This window comes from Antechinus flavipes, chromosome 4 (assembly GCF_016432865.1).
Source record: "Antechinus flavipes isolate AdamAnt ecotype Samford, QLD, Australia chromosome 4, AdamAnt_v2, whole genome shotgun sequence".
NCBI lineage: Eukaryota > Metazoa > Chordata > Mammalia > Dasyuromorphia > Dasyuridae > Antechinus > Antechinus flavipes.
In genome coordinates, this window is record NC_067401.1 from 101,841,996 (window position 1) to 101,859,651 (window position 17,656).

Genomic DNA, 17,656 nt, shown 5'->3' on the forward strand with positions numbered 1-17,656 from the left:
GGGGAAATCTTCCCTGATGCTTTGTCCTAGAAATTTAGCATCAACATTTTATATTTTTTAAAATAAGCATTTTTAAACATTTTTGATTTACATACTATACAAAAACTTTGGGGTTTTTTGTGATTTTCACTAAATAGTGAATCTTATATTTTAATTTCAAGTCATAAATTGTTCTGAAAAATCTACTTAAGCCAATTGATATCTTTGTCGTAAAACACAAATTTATTTTATGTCTCATGGGCTAATGAAAATCTGGTAAGATCAAATATCTTCAGCAAAAAGAAACCTTGTGTATATAGTGTTAAATGGAAATCACATAATTTTTTTTATCAAAAACTTTCCCTTTTTCTTTCCTATTGGCCACAATTTCTTCATATTTAGTTCTTGCTATGGGACACATGCTAATCAAAATCTGTTTTAAATGCATAGTCATGATTTGTTTTGTTCTTAATGTTTTCTAGCTCTATATACAAATGATATTTGGGAAGCAACTGATGAAGCTTCAAGGTTCTGCCGTTTTTATCACGATCTTTCCACTCTGTGTCTGAAGTAGACCATTGCTGGGGGAAAAATAAAAGTACTTCAAGGTGTTATGCAAGATAGTCAATATGGCACAGCAGATTATATAATAAATCTAATTCAATGGACAATACAATTAGATGTATACATAGATGTAAAAATTTTCTGTTCTACATTTTCCCTTTCACTTTTCATTTAAACATTGCTGTATCCTGCCTGTATATACTGTAGTGCAGTAAGTTTCCAAAGCATGGTGTATGATGTACGATATAATAGAATGTTGCACTAAATGCAGTTTAATATTTTTTTTAATCATATGAGCTAAAATTTGTTAATTGTGAGGAGTGCTTTTTATCATCATGTTTGTGTTGTATTGCACATTTGGTTATATTTATGACCTGAAATACAAGCTATTGGCATTAATGGCCAGTGCATTTCCTATTTAATTTTTTTGCCACATGCTACACAATGTTTACGTGATTTACACTTGAAATACAAGGTCATTACTTTAAAGTTCACTAATATAAAACAATAAAATTGGAAAATGATTTTTCCATTGAAAATGTACCTGTACAGGTTTCTGTTGGTTTTTGAAGTATTTTCCACTTAGCCAAACAAAAATATCATACTCCTTTGAACTCTTCATTTATGTTTCCAGACTGCTCTTTTTTTTCCATCTAGCTTAATGACTAAAATCTGAATCATTTTCTTGGTTTGGGAGTTGGTTGGTTTGTTTAATTAATACCATAGCATCAGTGTCCCTACTTTGTTATGTTATTATATCTTTATAAAACTATTACACTGGGCTAATTTAAAGAAATTTTTATAGTTTCCCCAGATATTTAAGCTTATACTCTCCTTTTTTTTTTTCTTTCATGGCATGCATTTAAAATCATAGTGAATGGTATATGATGAGTTATCTGTGTATCTCAGGTATGAGTCAAAAACTACATCATACAAACATACATGAGTTCAAGCTAAGATGCCTTATTGCAATTATCACATTTCTGTGGTTTTTATCCATAGCATTATCAAAGTGTAAATTATATTTTTATTTTCAAAAAAAATAGTTCTAACATTTTAATATATAATTTTAAAGGAATCTGCATATATATGTTTATATAGGTATATATTCATTGGAATATTTCTTTATAGTTAAATGGAATATTATTTAAATCTGGTACTAAAGTACAAAAAGTATTCATCTTATATACTTCTTGTTCTTAATTTCTCAGGTGACTTTTCCTTCTTGTTAAGTTATTGATAGTAGCCACTCAGTTAATCTCAGTTGATCTTTGTCACCCACCATGCTGATTTAATAAGGAATAGAGATTGAGGATGTTTAACTTAACAAAGCAGTAGTGGTTTAAGTGAAGGAATCATTGTGTATTTTTTTAGGCATTTTTGCTTTTAGTGCCTTCATAATCTTGTTTTGAATAATCCATAAACTGAATAAGATTCTCAGTTTAATATATTTCTTGACAATTTAAGTGAAATAAATTTCAAAAGTATTCTTTTCCTTTCACCCCTCACTTTTGAAGGATCTGTCAACTTGGATTCACTAATTTTTAGGTAGCTGTTTGCATGGAATTATAAATGTATTTGACAAGATCTTAAGTGGGGGGAAGAGGAACAAGAACTTTTGGTTTTGATTAAACTTAAAACTTTGGGGTGGAAAGTAGACTGTATTGCTAAACCTTGGCTACTACGTGCCTCATTGCAACAATAAGTGTTTCTAGCAAACTAAGCCAGGGTGATTTTCATTAAGAACTTTTGCTACTGAGAAGCAGGAATAGGAGAGAGAAATTGTTCTGAGTTACTTTATTCCAGTTATTGAATACTGGTTATGAAACTATCAAGAAGCATTTGCTTCTGGATTATTTAAATGGTAGCAGGATTAAAATCTTAAGAATTCTTGGGGAAAAAATTCTGAGATCTGTTTGGAATTCAAATTGTGGATTAATTTTTTAAATTTACTTTTTCATTGGTAAAATAAATCTTAATACAGGAATCTTATAATTTTGCTTCAAAGAAATGTATAGTTGTCATGTAGGATAAATTTGGACTCTTAGAAACTTTGCTAAGAAACCACTATTTTTATATAATGGTATTCCAGCATTCAAATAATGGAATTAGAAACTCAGATCATGTACTTCATACAGCAGTATACTGCATCTATTTTCTGTCTAGGTCAAAAGATTCATGTGAATTCTGAACTCATTCTGTATCAACAAGTATTTTATTTTATTTTTTTGCTAATATAACTATTCTCATAAACAGCTAAATGTTCTCCTTGGTTACTCTGTAACTTTTCCTTTGGATTAACATGTAGTGAAGGAATTCATGCCAATAGTGGTCCTGCCACAATTACAATGAAGCACTCAGCATCCTCCCTCTAAGGCTAGAAAACACTTCTCAGTGATGTAAATGTAGATAGGAATATTTTCTAATACAATTGTTACAAAACTAAGAACTAAAATACTTCTCCTCCCTTATCTTGCTATTAAAAAAGGCTAATTTTTCAGTCACAGAACTGAAGGAAAATTTGTCTTTTTAAAAAGTAAGACATTAGTATTGGTGGCCCAGTAATTAAATAGTAATGGCATTTCATGAAAACCTACATGGTTCAAATGTTTTGTATTTAAGTCATTTATATTCTTAGTGAATGCCATTTTTGCCTAATTTTCCCTTGACCCCTGTATAATAAGTAATAACTTGTTAGAATATTGTCTTGTGTTTCTTGTCTCTTGTAATTACTATATTTTGTATTTTATTTATAAAGGAATTTTGTAATGGTATTGCATGTATCTTGAACATGTGCTTGTTCAGCCAGTTTTAAGAGTTCAGTCGTAATGAGTCGTAAACTCATTAGATTCACCAGAACATTTGGTCAGATTCTAGGATTACCACTCTATGGATACTCATAATATAGTTTATTATTTTCCAGGCTTAAATGCACAAATGATTCCTCTTTATGCTGATCAACACTAAAACATTTGTGGAGAATATGCCATATTTTTCAGTCCTAGAAAGTTTTTATGAATTTTGAATAGTACTGGAACAGTCATTCATATACTTTGTACTGGACCCACTGCAAGAAAAACAGAACATCTGAGGCATCTTAAGTGTTTCCACTGAGTTAAAAAAAAAAAAAGTCTCCTGAAATAAGGCAGGCACAAAGAAAGACAGCACGAGAGAGCCACATTTCACCCAAATAATAGAGACGCCTTTTTAAAAATAATTTCAGTTTATCTTCTTTCCACAAGTTAAGGCTCTGAGATATAAACTTCAAAATAAAGTTGGTATTTGCAGTTAGGATATCTTATAAGAGAGGGAAAATCAAGCTGTTCATCTAATTAGTTCAGTGCTCCAAATAGTCTGAGAAGTTAGATCCAAAAAAGTTTGATTCTTCACTTGGCAATTTTCATATCATCATTTAAAAAGAACTGACAAAAAAAATTGCATCTGCTTATAGCCCTAAATCATTTAAAAAATATTTTATTGCTATCTTTTTGCTTCATATCACCTTGAGTACTTCCATCAATGGGGATTCACTACCTCACACAGAAGGCTTGCCTCCCTTAGATTAGGGCTTTTAACATTTAGAATGAAGTTTCATATAAAATATGAAATGAGATAGCCTTAATTTCACATTTGTACATTTTAAATTTGTTTTTAATTTAATTGGGCCATATCTATGAAGCTATCAATATAAGAAGCTCTATGTGGGGTACTTGACCTGACCAGGCCTGAGAGACTGAGTGACTTGCCCAGGGTCTCATTGCCAATGTACCAAAGGCAGAATTATTCCAAGACTAGCTCCCTGTCCACCACACATCTGCTGGATCTTAATTGAATCATATGCACTATCCTGATAGTTTATGGCACTTTTTGAATGATATTAATCCAGCTCTTAAATAAAGGATATTTTATAGACTTGTTAGAAATGACGGGCTTATTGAGACAGAGGCCAAAAATGTCACTGACATCATAGGATTTAGAGCTGGAAGTGACCATAGAGGTAATATGGAACTCAACTACCAATGATTAAAGAAAAATGAGGGAACTGAGGTGCATAGAAGTTAATTGACTGTGGTAAAGTTCTAAATGTCCTGCTTCCAGACTACCTTATAGATCATCTTATTGGGAGGATAATCTTAAAGAGAAACAGATTCCTCCTGACCTACATATTGACTTTGGAAACCATATCTAGGTTCTGTGGAATTTGTTTATTTTGTTACTGTTTCCCAGGTGTTCATGCCAGTCATGTGTTTGACACATTTCATCTCATTTAATCCCTTCATTGTATAAATGAGGAAACTGATACCCAGACAAGTGAAATGACTTCTGCCAAAGTCAGAGAGCTTGTTCTCACGTCCCCTGGGCTAGATCCAGGCACAAGGACTCGCTGTTCAGGACTCTGAACATATACTAGATTGCCTGTACCACATCAGAGAGATGCTGTCTCTTCAAGCTACCACAAGGAAAGTCAAATGAGCGCTTTCTTACTCATATTTTGATGAAATTGTTTCACTAAGTAATTTAAAAAATAAAATCAAGTTAATCATGTTTTTTTAATCATTCTTTTCAGCTTTGACCCATATGCGGTCATAATTGTTCTTTTACCTTTAAAGCAATCTTAGTTTGAGACTTTTCATGGTTATGAAATATAGAAACTTTTTTCAATTCAATAAGTTTTCTAGCAAGTTTCTGACCCAGTATGAAAGTATAAACATCCTTTTCTCCAGATTATTTTTTTATTCTTATAAAACAATTCATTATTCTTTTAACATGGAAGTTTATGAATAGATCAACTAAAGATAATCTTTTAGATTCTGAATAAACCAAATCATCTTAAAGGTTTTTAAATTAGCTTCTAGTTTCAGAATTATCTCTAATTGAGATGCCAAAGCCATCATAGGCAGTTGTGTAGGTATCAACTTAAAAAAAAAAAAAAAGCTGGTTGTTTTTAAAAGAATTTTAAGAGTGATTCATTAACCAGTCTTACACACTGGAATTTGTATATAAACCATTTGTCACACACACAAACACACACACATGCACGCTACATTAACTGTGTTAACTTGGGCGACAATACTCTTGTATGATGTCTTGCCAATAAAGGTATTGCTATGGACCCATTCCTGCTTGTACTACTTTGTCACCCCAAGCTTTAAGGGGGGGGGGGGAATATGGTAGGAATTGTCATGTTGTTTACCCTTTGAATACAAAGAAAATTTGCATTAGGGTAAATTTTTTAAATTTTAAGTTTTTTAGAAACTTTGCAATATTTCAAAAGATACTTTTTTCTTGCCCCTATTCAAATTGTGTTCTTAGGATTATAAATCTAGAATTAGAAGGACCTCTGACACTTGGCCCATTCATTTTATAGATGAGGAAACTGAAGCCAAAATACAAAGGAAGCATCAGAGATGGGATTTGAATTCAGGACCTCTGACTGCAAACCCCTATCCCCTTATCTTTTGGGCACACAGCTGCTATTTTCATTTTTAAAGTTTAAAAGCATTTATTTAGCTACTTCAATTTAATTTTTAATAGTACTAAAGAACAGTTAGTGATTGATAGAGAAAAAGACAAGCATGCTGCTGTGGTCCATTGCTAGAAGCTAAGCAATGTAGTCAATACTGGAAACTGTAGAATCATTTATTCTTCTCATTGAAGAAAAGACCTCATGGTTTAACTAGAGAATCCCAAGGGAGAGCATCAAAGGAATATATTACCAATATTATCAAGGGAAGGAATATTCTTGGATATTCGTTTTGGAATACCTCCAAAGTGGGGAAGCAACTGAATCTTTTTTAAACTAGGGAAAGCTATTAAGCTCTCTTCCCTTGCTAACACATTCACATTGGACCTAGTATGGATAACTCTTGAGAGTAATATAATCAGAGATTCTGGGTCACAAGGCACAATGGACTTGAAGCCATGAAAGGGAGGAGTCCGTTTTCAGGGTTTGGTCCATAATTGCACTAAGCCAAAAATCCTCACACTTAATGGTTTCATTGGATCCTTGAGTTTAAATAATTTTTTCAAGACCTTTTTAGGCAAAAGGAAGCCCTAACAGTTCTGTTTATTAGGTATTTAGGGCCAAACAATATTTATGTCCTGACAGCTTGGCTATTTAGGAAAAAATAATATACTTAATATGAAAGAAATGCTTTATTTCATTCTTAACCATAATTAAGGCATGTGTGTATACCTATTGGGCACTGCAGAGTTTCTCAAAGCTTAGAATACCACCAATCCTCATTTGCTGTTCCACGTTCGATTTTCACATGGTACTTTTTATCTCAACAGCCCCATTTAGCAAAGCTACAACTTCACAAATGAGAAAGTTCAAGAAGTTAATAGCCTAGGCAAAAGTGCAAGAAAACAAAAATAAATGAAACATTTGAGAATGTAGAATGTAGTATGATCTAATATTGAAGCTATGAACCACTTAAGAGTTAGTAGTTCACATTCAGCTGCCAAGAATAATTTGGGAAGTGAAGCACTAAACTCTTACTAGGAGACAGAAGCCTATATTTAATCCATGCTTCAGGGCAGTTTAGATATTCTGTAGAGAGAAGTATAGGTGAAGCTCTTTGGTTTTCCATGGGCAGGAAGGTATTAAATTAGTGAAGAAACAGAAAGCTTTGACTGGCAGTTTCCAAATGTAAATGATAGAAATTTAGGGGGTTTCAGAAAAGGATTATGTCAAAAGGGAAGGGATTCACAACCACTCAGCTTCAGTTTCAACTATAAAAAAGGATAGCAGCACCTATATCACAGAGTTGTTATAAAGACCAAATGAAATAAAATGTAAAAGGCTCTTTGCAAACTTTAAAGCAATTAATAAATGAAAATTACTATTATCATCATCATGATCATCATTACTATTACTGTTAACAAAACAGGAGGAAGAAAAGTGTCTAGGCTGATTGTTGGAAGAGAAAGACTAAGCTTGAAACACCTACATTTTTCAAGACCATGACATCAACCTTAAAGATAAACGTATCTGGCTTTTGATATATTCAGTTTAATTTTAGAGACTATGATAGCACCTGCAGTAAACTGTGTAACTAGATATTGTACATAGTACATTTCTACTTTCATCATGTGGGAGGAAAGTATGCATTGTTATCACTCAATTAAAAGGAGCATGTTTTATGTAGAGCAATATGGCACAGGACCTTATTTCTCTTCAGTTCTCATAGCTTAGATTGTTCTAAAGAATGAGGACCAGATACCTAACTTATGTATGTTCTGTTTTTCACAATATACTGTAAAAATATCCATATAAAGCTATTGCCATCCTTTGTGTTCAGGAAGGCAATCTCAGATATGCTATCACTCAATTGGAAAAAAATAAAAGTAACCATTGACAAATTGCTACTCTATGTATTATAGCAAATATGCTAATAATGCAAAATTGTGGTGGAAGTGAATTCTGCAAAATGAATTATTTCAAAAGAGGAAATACCAAAGGGAGAAAGGTGATTTATTGGGTATTAAAGCAAAATTCACTTGCGAAAATATTTTTAATGGGGGAGAAGGGGTCCAAAAAAAAGTGGTGAGGGAGTTAATAGACCTAGTGGCAAAAGTATAGTTTATTTGAACTTTTCACCTTCTCCTACAACAGTTTAGAACATTTAAGTATAGGAATTCCCTTTTTCTATCTTTTGTCAATTTGAGAATCCCAAATAGAATATAGTTTTTAAATTTTTTTCTTAGACTATACATGGACATTTTTTACCTATTTCCATATGAATCATGTTGGGAAAGAAAAATCAGAACAAAGGGCAAAAACCATGAGGAGGGAAAAAAAGGGGCAAATAGTGAATGTTGATCCATATTCCATAGATCTCTCCCTAGATGTAGGTGTTTTCATTTTTTTTTTAATACACATTGCTTTATAAATCATTTTGGAAGAGAAAAATCAAGAGCAAGAGAAAAAAATTATGGGAGAGATAAAAAATAGTAGTGAACCTTCTATCTCCATAGTTCTTTTTCTGAATGCAGATGACATTTTCTATTCAAAGTCTATTGGGATTGTTTTGGATCACTGAACCACTGAGAAGAACTAAGTCTTTCATAACTGATCACACATTCTTGTTATTGTGTACAATGTATTCTGCTTGTTTTGCTCAGCATCAGTTCATGTAAATCTTTCCAGGCCTTTCTAAAACCAGCTTGTTCACCATTTTTTATAGAACAATAATATTCCATTATCTCCATATACCACAACTTGTTCAGTCATTCCCCAATTGATGGACATCTACTCATTTTCCAATTCTTTGCTACCACAAAAAGAACTGCTACAAACATTTTTGCACATGTGGGTCTTTTTCCCTCCATTATGATCTCCTTGTGATACAGGCCCAGTAGTGGCACAGTTAACTCAAAGGGTATGCCGTTTTATAGCCCTTTGGGCATAATTCCAGATTGCTCTCCAGAATGGCTGGATCACTTCACAATTCCACCAACAGTGCATCAGTGTCCCAGTTTTCCCACATCCCCAACGTTCATCATCTTTTCCTGTCATCTTAGCCAATCTGAGAGGTGTGAGGTGGTACCTCAGAATTGTTTTAATTTGCATTTCTCTAATAGTGACTTAAGAACATTTTTTCATATGACTATAAATGACTTTAATTTCATCATCTGAAAATTGTCTACTCATATCCTTTGACCATTTATCTTTTGGTGAACGACTTGTATTCTTATAAATTTGACACAATTCTTTATATATTTTAGAAATGAGACCTTTATCAGAAACACTGGCTGTAAAGATTAAGGGGCAGGCAGAGGGAAGTATCACATGAATTGAGAGTGCAGTTGGGAGACTGATGTGATATCAAAGAAAAACATTAAGCGTGGAAAAAGAGGAAAGAGGAGGTGTATAATGGGACAATTAGATCACATGAAGAGGCATAAAAGACCTTATTACAAAGAAGGGAGGAGGATGAGCATTGTCTGAAGCTTGATCTCATCAGTTTTGGCTCTAAGAGGGAATAATAATCATTCAGTTGGGTATAGAAATTTCCCCAACCCTATAAAGAAGTAGGAAGAGAAAGAGAAAAGAAAAGGGGGAGGGAGCAGGATAGAAGGAAGGAGAGAAACAATAGGGGAAAAAGAGAAAGAGGGAAGGAATAAGAAGATAAGGTAGTGGGTGGTGTGGGTTAAAAACCACTAAGGACAGTGTAGAAAGAAAGAACAAAACTATACAGGAGAAAATAGGATGGAGAGAAATATAGAACTGGTAATCATAATTGAGTGTAAATAGGATGAACTCTCCCATAAAACAGAAGCAAATAGTAGAGTGGATTAAAAAACAGTCCTCCAATATGTTGTTTACAAGAAACACATTTGACACAGACACATAGAGAAAAGTAAAAGGCTGGAAAGGAATTTATTATGCTTCTGCTCAAGTAAAAGCAAGAATAGCAATTCTCAATATAAAGCAAAAGTAAAAAATAGATCTTATTAAGAGAGATTTTGGTAAAAGATAATGTAAAAAAATGAGGTAACAATACTAAATGTGTATGCACCAAGTGGGTAGAGCACTCATATTCCTAGAGAAGATTTTAAGCTGATTACAGGAAGAAAGAACTAAACTAGTTGGGGACCCTCAACTTTCCCCTTTCAGAATCAGACAAATCTAACCACAAAATAAACCTACGGAGGTTAATAGAGTCCTAGAAAACCTAGATATAATAGATCTCTGGAGAAAATTGAATAGGGACAGAAAGCAATACACCTTTTTTCTTGGCAGTACATGGCACACAAAAATTGATCATTAGGGCATAAAATCCTCACAAGAAATTCTGATAAAAATATAGTAAATGCTTCTTTTTCAGACCATGATACAATAAAAATTATTTTCAATAAAGAGGCAGGGAAAGATAAAATAATCTAATTCTAAATGAGTAGACACAAAAACCATAATTTCCTCCAAAAAAATGACAATAATGAGACAATATACCGAAATCTGTAGGATGCAACTAAAGCAGTTCTTAGGGGAAATTTTATATTTTTAAATAGCTATATGAATAAAAAAGATCAATGAATTGTGCATGCAACTAAAAAAGACTAGAAAAAAATTAATCCCCCCCAACTGAATACCAAATAAGAAATTCTGAAACTCAAAGAGATTAATAAAATAGAAAACATTGAACTAATAAAACTTGAGTTGGTTTTATGAAAAGCATCACAGACTCAGAGAGGGTGCAACTGGAGTCTAATAAGAGGATTGATTGAGAAAATTAGAAATATTTAGCCAGGTTGCAGGTGGGATTTGGTACATCCCTACATCCCTTCACACCTCTTTCCCTTGCCCTCTGCTTGTTTCTGCGGGTTCCCTTCTGTTCTAGAGCATTGTACTCCTCTTTTCTTAACATTCCTCCCCACCATTCTCTTCTAGCACATGACCTCTGGACAATGTTTAGCAGATCTTGGAGAAGGTATATTCTAATTATATCTCCTCTATTAGGATGGAGGGTATATGAGAGATTTTTTCCTTGACAATTCATTTCCCAATAGATTACCATTTTCAAACCACCCAAAGTTGTATTTGCACCAATAATTTATCATCCAAATATTAATAGTAATAACATTTGTCTGGATATTCTATAGCACTCATCCTATTTTTTTTTAATCTTGTTTTCTGTTGGGTGATTTCAATCTGGATGATCTTTTAGTGTTTGAGACTCCATAGGTCCACACAAAAGGAAAACAAAAAAGTACAACAGAAAAATTCAGGAATGGACTTAGAAGTATGCTAAGCTCAATTTAAAGAAATTGGGGGGTAATTTATATAAATAAAGATAAGGGAAGTCCTTTGGATTTCTGTTTGTCTTCTAAGTTTATACCTTATCTTTCCCTGCCCATATCTTTACCTTATTAGGTAATAAAACCTTGCTGCTTTCTATAGCAATACTTGGAACAATGAAACAAATATACTGAACTTCCAGTACCAACGTGAACTCCCAACAAAATTGGAGGGTAAGGGAGTGAAGGCCAGTTCTTCTGTCATAACCTAGTTACGAGAATAAAAGTTTTACTTAATGACTTATTGGATAATAACACAAGGTCAGGGTGGGTGATTATGTGGTTTATGATGATATGGGACAGGGAAAAACAGTTCACTGAACTATGGGAAGATTTTTTAAGTTGAATCATTTCAAACTCAAAATAATCATGAAAGCAACATGAAGTATGTCAAACTTACTGCGTTAATTTTATTCTAAAACTCCTTAGATAATTGTTTAAACCAACAAGATTGAACAGTAGCCTTATATGTAAAGTCTGCAGTGTTGTGGACAATTAGAGGATAGAGCTTAGAGTTAGGAAGATATGAGTTAAAATTCAACTTTAAACACTTAGTAGCTGTATGACTCTTGACAAGTAAACTTACTGAATTGCCTCAATTTCCTCATCTGTAAAGAAGACTGAAGAAGAAAATGGCAAATCCTACAGTATCTGCCAAGAAAACCTCAAGTGGAACCACCAAGAATCAAACATGACCAAAAGACAACTGAAAAAAGAGTTAATCTTCTAAATCAACACCACTCCCAATATTTTGTTTAGATATAACTTCTCAATGCATAATAACTCTTTGTATTTCTTTTTTAAATTTCTTAGGAGCAAAAATTTATTTGACAGAAATCTTTGAGTATCTAAAGAGTATCCAACTGCTGCTAGCTCCCTCTGGAGTTTGTTCAAGAATTCTAGTCTTAGAATAAGTTGGACCTATTCTGAGTAATGATCATCAGTTAAGAAATGAACAAAAATAGTGTTAACATCTATTGTAGAATATTAGTTCTTCAATTAATTTTAAAGTAGTCACACAAACATGGGGGGAAATAGTTGTCGATTTTAGAAAGTGGTTCTTCATCCTTAAGTTTGAATATCCTTTAGGATAGTCAATCCAAACATCATGGCTACTGTGAAGACTTAGCAGCATGGTTCTAGCACAGGAATTGGAAGTAGTTTACTTGAAGCTTTCCTAAAAAATCATTAATTTGTTCATCTGGATTGATGTCATTGAACTTCCACTCCTACTTTGCTTTCCATAGAATTTCAATTCACCTTTTCAAATGTATGTAGCTTATAGGTATTTATGATGATTTAATTATGTGATACTTTATTCACATTCAAAAACCTGCTTTCAAGGCATATAACTCACTAAAAGAAAAATTTGATAAAGTGGAAAAAGAACTGAAATGTGAATTGAAAAAGGTAAAAAACTCCCAAGAAGTGCAGGGAAAACAGAATTTGTGAATTGGGAAAAGAAAATAACTCACTAAAAAAAAAAAAAAAAAAGTAAAATGGAAAAAAATTCCACAGAGCAAAACAAACTCAATTGGACATATACAAAAAGAAGTAAAAAAAAAAAAAAAAAAGAAAAGCTAATGAAGAAAATAACTCACTAAAAATCAGAACTGAACTAAAAGAGAAATGACTGATTCATTGAGACATCAAGAATCAGTCAAGCAAAACCAAAAAATGAAAGATTAGAAAAAAAATGTCAAATATTTACTTGGAAAAACAACAGACTTGGAAAATAGATCTAAGAGAGATAACCTGAGGATCATTGGACTACCCGAAAATTATGATGAAAAAAAGAGCCTAGATACTATTTTATAGGAAATCATCAAAGAGAACTGCCCAGAAGTAATAGAACCGGAAGGTAAAATAGACATTGAAAGAATTCATCGAACACCTTCTAAAAAAGACTCTAAAATAAAGACTCCGAGGAATATTGTGGCCAAACTTCAGAATTTTCAGACTAAAGAAAAAATTTTACAAGCAGCCAGGAAAAAACAGTTCAAATACCGAGATGCCACAATAAGGGTCATGCAAGATCTGGCTGCCTCAACATTAAAGGATCGAAGGGCCTGGAATCAGATATTCCGAAAGGCAAAAGAACTTGGAATGCAGCCAAGAATAAACTACCCAGCTAAGCTGAGTATTTTTTTCCATGGAAGAAGATGAACATTTAATGAAATAGAGGAATTCCATTTGTTTCTAAGGAAAAAACAGACTTAAACAAAAAATTTGATCTCCAACAAGAGAACTCAAGAGAAGTAGAAAAAGGTAAAAGGAACTCTTGAGAACTGTATTTCTGTTGTGGATATACATAAAAACCATATGTATAATATAATATTTTTTTACCGATATAACATAAAAAAGGAAGTAGAAATGGAAAGGGGATAGTGTCAAAAACCTGCTTTCAGTCTTAAAATCAATTTAAGTGCTTTGGGTAATTAAATCAAGGGTAGAAGGGCTTAAGTGATGTACCCTTGTTAAGTGCACAGGTGAATAACAAAGTCCCAGCAAGAAAAAGGAGTTATAGGAGAGCAGAAGAGGTAGTAGAATATAGGGCTGAAAACTAGAGTCATGAAAGAGAGGGGTCTTACCTAAACAAGAGAAAGAAAGTCCCAGTGAAGAGCACCTCTCATGGGGGAAATCTGTGCTTCCAATGGGAAAAGGGGGTCTTTAAGATGAGCTTAATAGTTGTATTCAAAAGGGGGGAAATGGTTTTCTCTTGGCAGGATGAACTTTCCACTGCTCTTGCAATTTTTTAGTCTGTTATTCAGAAGGAAAGCTGGGAGTGCATAAGGGAAGCAGAAAAAGAGCTGTACAAGAGTAGTCTGGGAAATAAAGAAGCTGCTGCAGCCAGTTTCCTGAACAGATTCTGAGACAAGGACTTGTTCTTAGTAATCCTTTTGAGACAATCAAAAAGATACAAAAACTTTTCATTCCTAATTGAAGTTTGAAGACATTTAAGCAATTTCTAATTTTGGATCATGTTTCTATATTTGGAAAAAAAAACTTTGATCAATCATAAGTGCCTTTTGATGCATGTTTATATACATTGTGTGCAGGAGGATGGCAATGGAAGACACTAGGATTAAGAGGGATATACAAATCTTAATTAAAACAAGAGGGGTTGATTTTTCCCAGACTTAAAGGCTCTGAGCTGCCGATATGAGACCTCCCCACCCAAGCAAGTTTCCTCTTACTCAGGCTAAATATTCTGTTCTTTCACCTAATTCTCATGGCATGACTTTAAGGCTTCTCTTAGAAACCTTAGTTCAAATCCTACCTTAGAAACTTACAAGCTATGTTATGAAACAAGTCACTTAACCTCTCTATTCCTCAATTTCCTCATGTACAAAATGATGATGTTGAAAAAAGAAAGGCATTTTATGGACACCAAAATATGGATAGCAGGCATTTTTTTGTCAGTTGTAGCAAAGAATAAAAAACAAATGTAGCTATGAATTAGGAAATGGCTAAACACAAATTGTATTACGTCAATGGAAGGTAATGTTACAGTGAAACAATGAATATGATGAATAGAAAAGCATAGAAATACAGTGAAATAGGCAGAGCCAAGAACACATTATACATGACAACAATATAAATGGAAAACACCACCAAAACCATTGAAACAGAACATTGTAAAATTAAAAAGGCCACATGAAAGATATACAAGATATCTTCTTCTCCCATCTCCACTCTTCTGTAGAGAAAGGATCCACGGATGTGAAATTTTTCAATGTGTTGATTGGTTTTACTGAATTATTTTCTTTTTTAAAAAGTTATAAAGTATAATGCTGTGGAGGGTGGGGTGATAGAGGAATACAGAAGGAACTATAGACCATGTAATAACAAAAAAAAATTTCTCCCAAAAAATATTTTATTTTTTAAAATGAGAGTATCAGATTTGATGGCAGCTAAGATCCCTTCTAGTTCTGAACTTAAGATTATACTTTTCTGAGTTCATCAATATTTTTCTAAGATGTAGAACCAAGAGCTAAAATATAATCTTTTATATATCTAAGTAGGGTAAAGGATCATAAGAATATCATCATCATTCTAACCTATGCATTCTCTAAATAGAATATAGGATTGTATTTGTTTTTGACTGCTATTTCATCTTGTGGATTCATACTGAGTTTATAATCTACAACCTGAATTTTTTTTTTTAAGAATTTTGTTTTGTTTTTCAGATAATGTGCTGGGCATGCTTCTCTTGATTTATAAAGGGTTTTATAATGGATTTTAATTTGTGCAAGACTTTGTATTTTTCCTTACTGAATATTTTATTATTTTAGTCTTAGATTGAGATCATTTTGGCTCCTGACTTTTCATCCAATGGGTTAGCTATCTGTCCCAGCTTTATGTGACCTGTAAATGTGATGAGAGCATGCCAACTATATGTTTAATCAAAGCATCACTAAAAATATTAAAGAGTACAAGAACAACTACAGATCCCTGAGCCTCTAACTGGAGACTTCCTTCCAAGGTGACATCAAACCGTTGATGGCTACTATGTATTATCCTGCCATCCAGTCATTCCAAACTTACTTCTCTTTCACATTCCCAAGAATAGTATAAATCATATTAGATCCTCACCAAAACTAGGTTAGCTATATTTGGAATATTCCACTGATTACTAGTTTTGTACATTTTTAAATGAAAAAGGAAATTAATTTAGCCTGGCTTGACCTGTTTTCTTGATGAAGGCTTCTTGGAATAATCTTCCTAATGCAATATTACAGTGTTCCAGCCACTCTTCCTTTCCTCAAAAACAATAAAGTATACAAATTATCCTATATGTAAAACATTAAAGATATCCCTATTCTGATCCAACCTGCTTTTTGTTATATACTCTTCTTCAGTTACTCTGCTGTTAACTAAACTCTACCCAGTATTCTTACATTCTTTTCCTGTCTTCTCCCATGTCTAGGTATGTTTATGTTGCCTCCCATATCTGAAAGAGGTTTCCTATGTACAAATCCATCCCCAATCTATGATAACATCTCACTTTCTAATTTAGGCAAAATGTAGATTGCTATGAGCTTTCCACACAAATTTTTCACTAGCTCAATTCTTCCTATGCCAAAAGTAATCTCTCTTCAATTTCTCACAGTCCTTTTTCTGGATTTCCCACTTGTCATCACATTTCATCCTATTAACAGCTTTCTCTTATCTTTCTCTTGATATAGCCCCCTTGAGAATAGTCTTTTGTCTTGATTTTATGCATTCCCAATTTCTATCTTAATGCCCTGTAAATAAGTATTCACTATCTGCTGCCTTGTTACTTGTGTTTTTAAAATAATGGCAAGAAACAGTATGTAAAAACTTGGACTGTCTAGAACAATTTGGAACTATGCCCCCAAAGTTATACAATTATGCATACCCTTTGACCCAGCAATGCTAGTAGAAAGATAGTAGTATCAAAGAAATCCTCCAAAGAGATGAAAGAGGAATAGGACCTGTGTATACAAAAATATTTATAGAAATTTTTAAAGGTATAGCAAAGATTTGGTAACTAAGGGATTTCCAATTAAAGAGTGCCCATCAATTGAGGAATGAATGTATATGAATGTAATGGAAAGAGGAAAGTTTCAGAAAACCTGGGAAGATTTGTATGACCAATGCATAAAGTGAGGAGAACCTGGAAAACACTAAAAACAAATTTGGATGCCATATTCTAAAGAGATAATAATGGCCAGCTGTCATTCCAGAAGACCAGTGATTAAACATGCTCTTACATCCTGAGGGAGATAATGGAATTAAAGGGTTAAGAAAGAGACATGTATTTTTTGGACATGACCAATGGGGGAAATGTTTTTTTTTGTTTGTTTTGCTTAATTGAATATATGTTACTTGATTTTTTCCTATTTCCTTCATTCCCCTGCCACTGGTAAGAGAAAAATCAATTTTTGTTAATTGGAGAAAAAGTTTAAATTTGAAATTATTTTAAAATTTATCCAGGAAAGGGATGGGGTGAAGGATGGGGTGAATAAGAGAAGCAAATCAAAGGGAACTAAAGAAATGAAAAACAAATGTGTAACCCATATACAATTAGCTCACACCTAAAAGAAAAATAAATACATTAATTAGTTCCTCTGTAAAATTCATGTGAGAAGTTGGATAAAAATTATTCAAATAGGAAGACAGAGGTGGGTAGATTTTTAAAAAAATCTTTCTATATATAGTTTAATGAAGCCTTCATGGACAAACAGCCCTATTATACAGATTCAAGTTGGGGAGGAGAAAGATGAAAGCTTAGAAGACTGGAGAAAAAACAGTCAAGGACTGTATTGTATAAAAAAATAATGCA

General features: G+C 33.0%; 1 protein-coding gene across 1 annotated transcript in view; it reads left to right on the forward strand.

Moving 5' to 3' along the window:
* The window catches only part of RAB4A (RAB4A, member RAS oncogene family), a 54,243-nt gene extending 48,583 nt beyond the window's left edge, over positions 1-5,660 (forward strand). The window contains exon 8 of the mRNA XM_051993619.1: positions 462-5,660. The gene's annotated coding sequence lies outside the window, so the exon portion shown is untranslated. The remainder of the gene's footprint in view (positions 1-461) is intronic.
* The last annotated feature ends 11,996 nt before the right edge of the window (positions 5,661-17,656 follow it).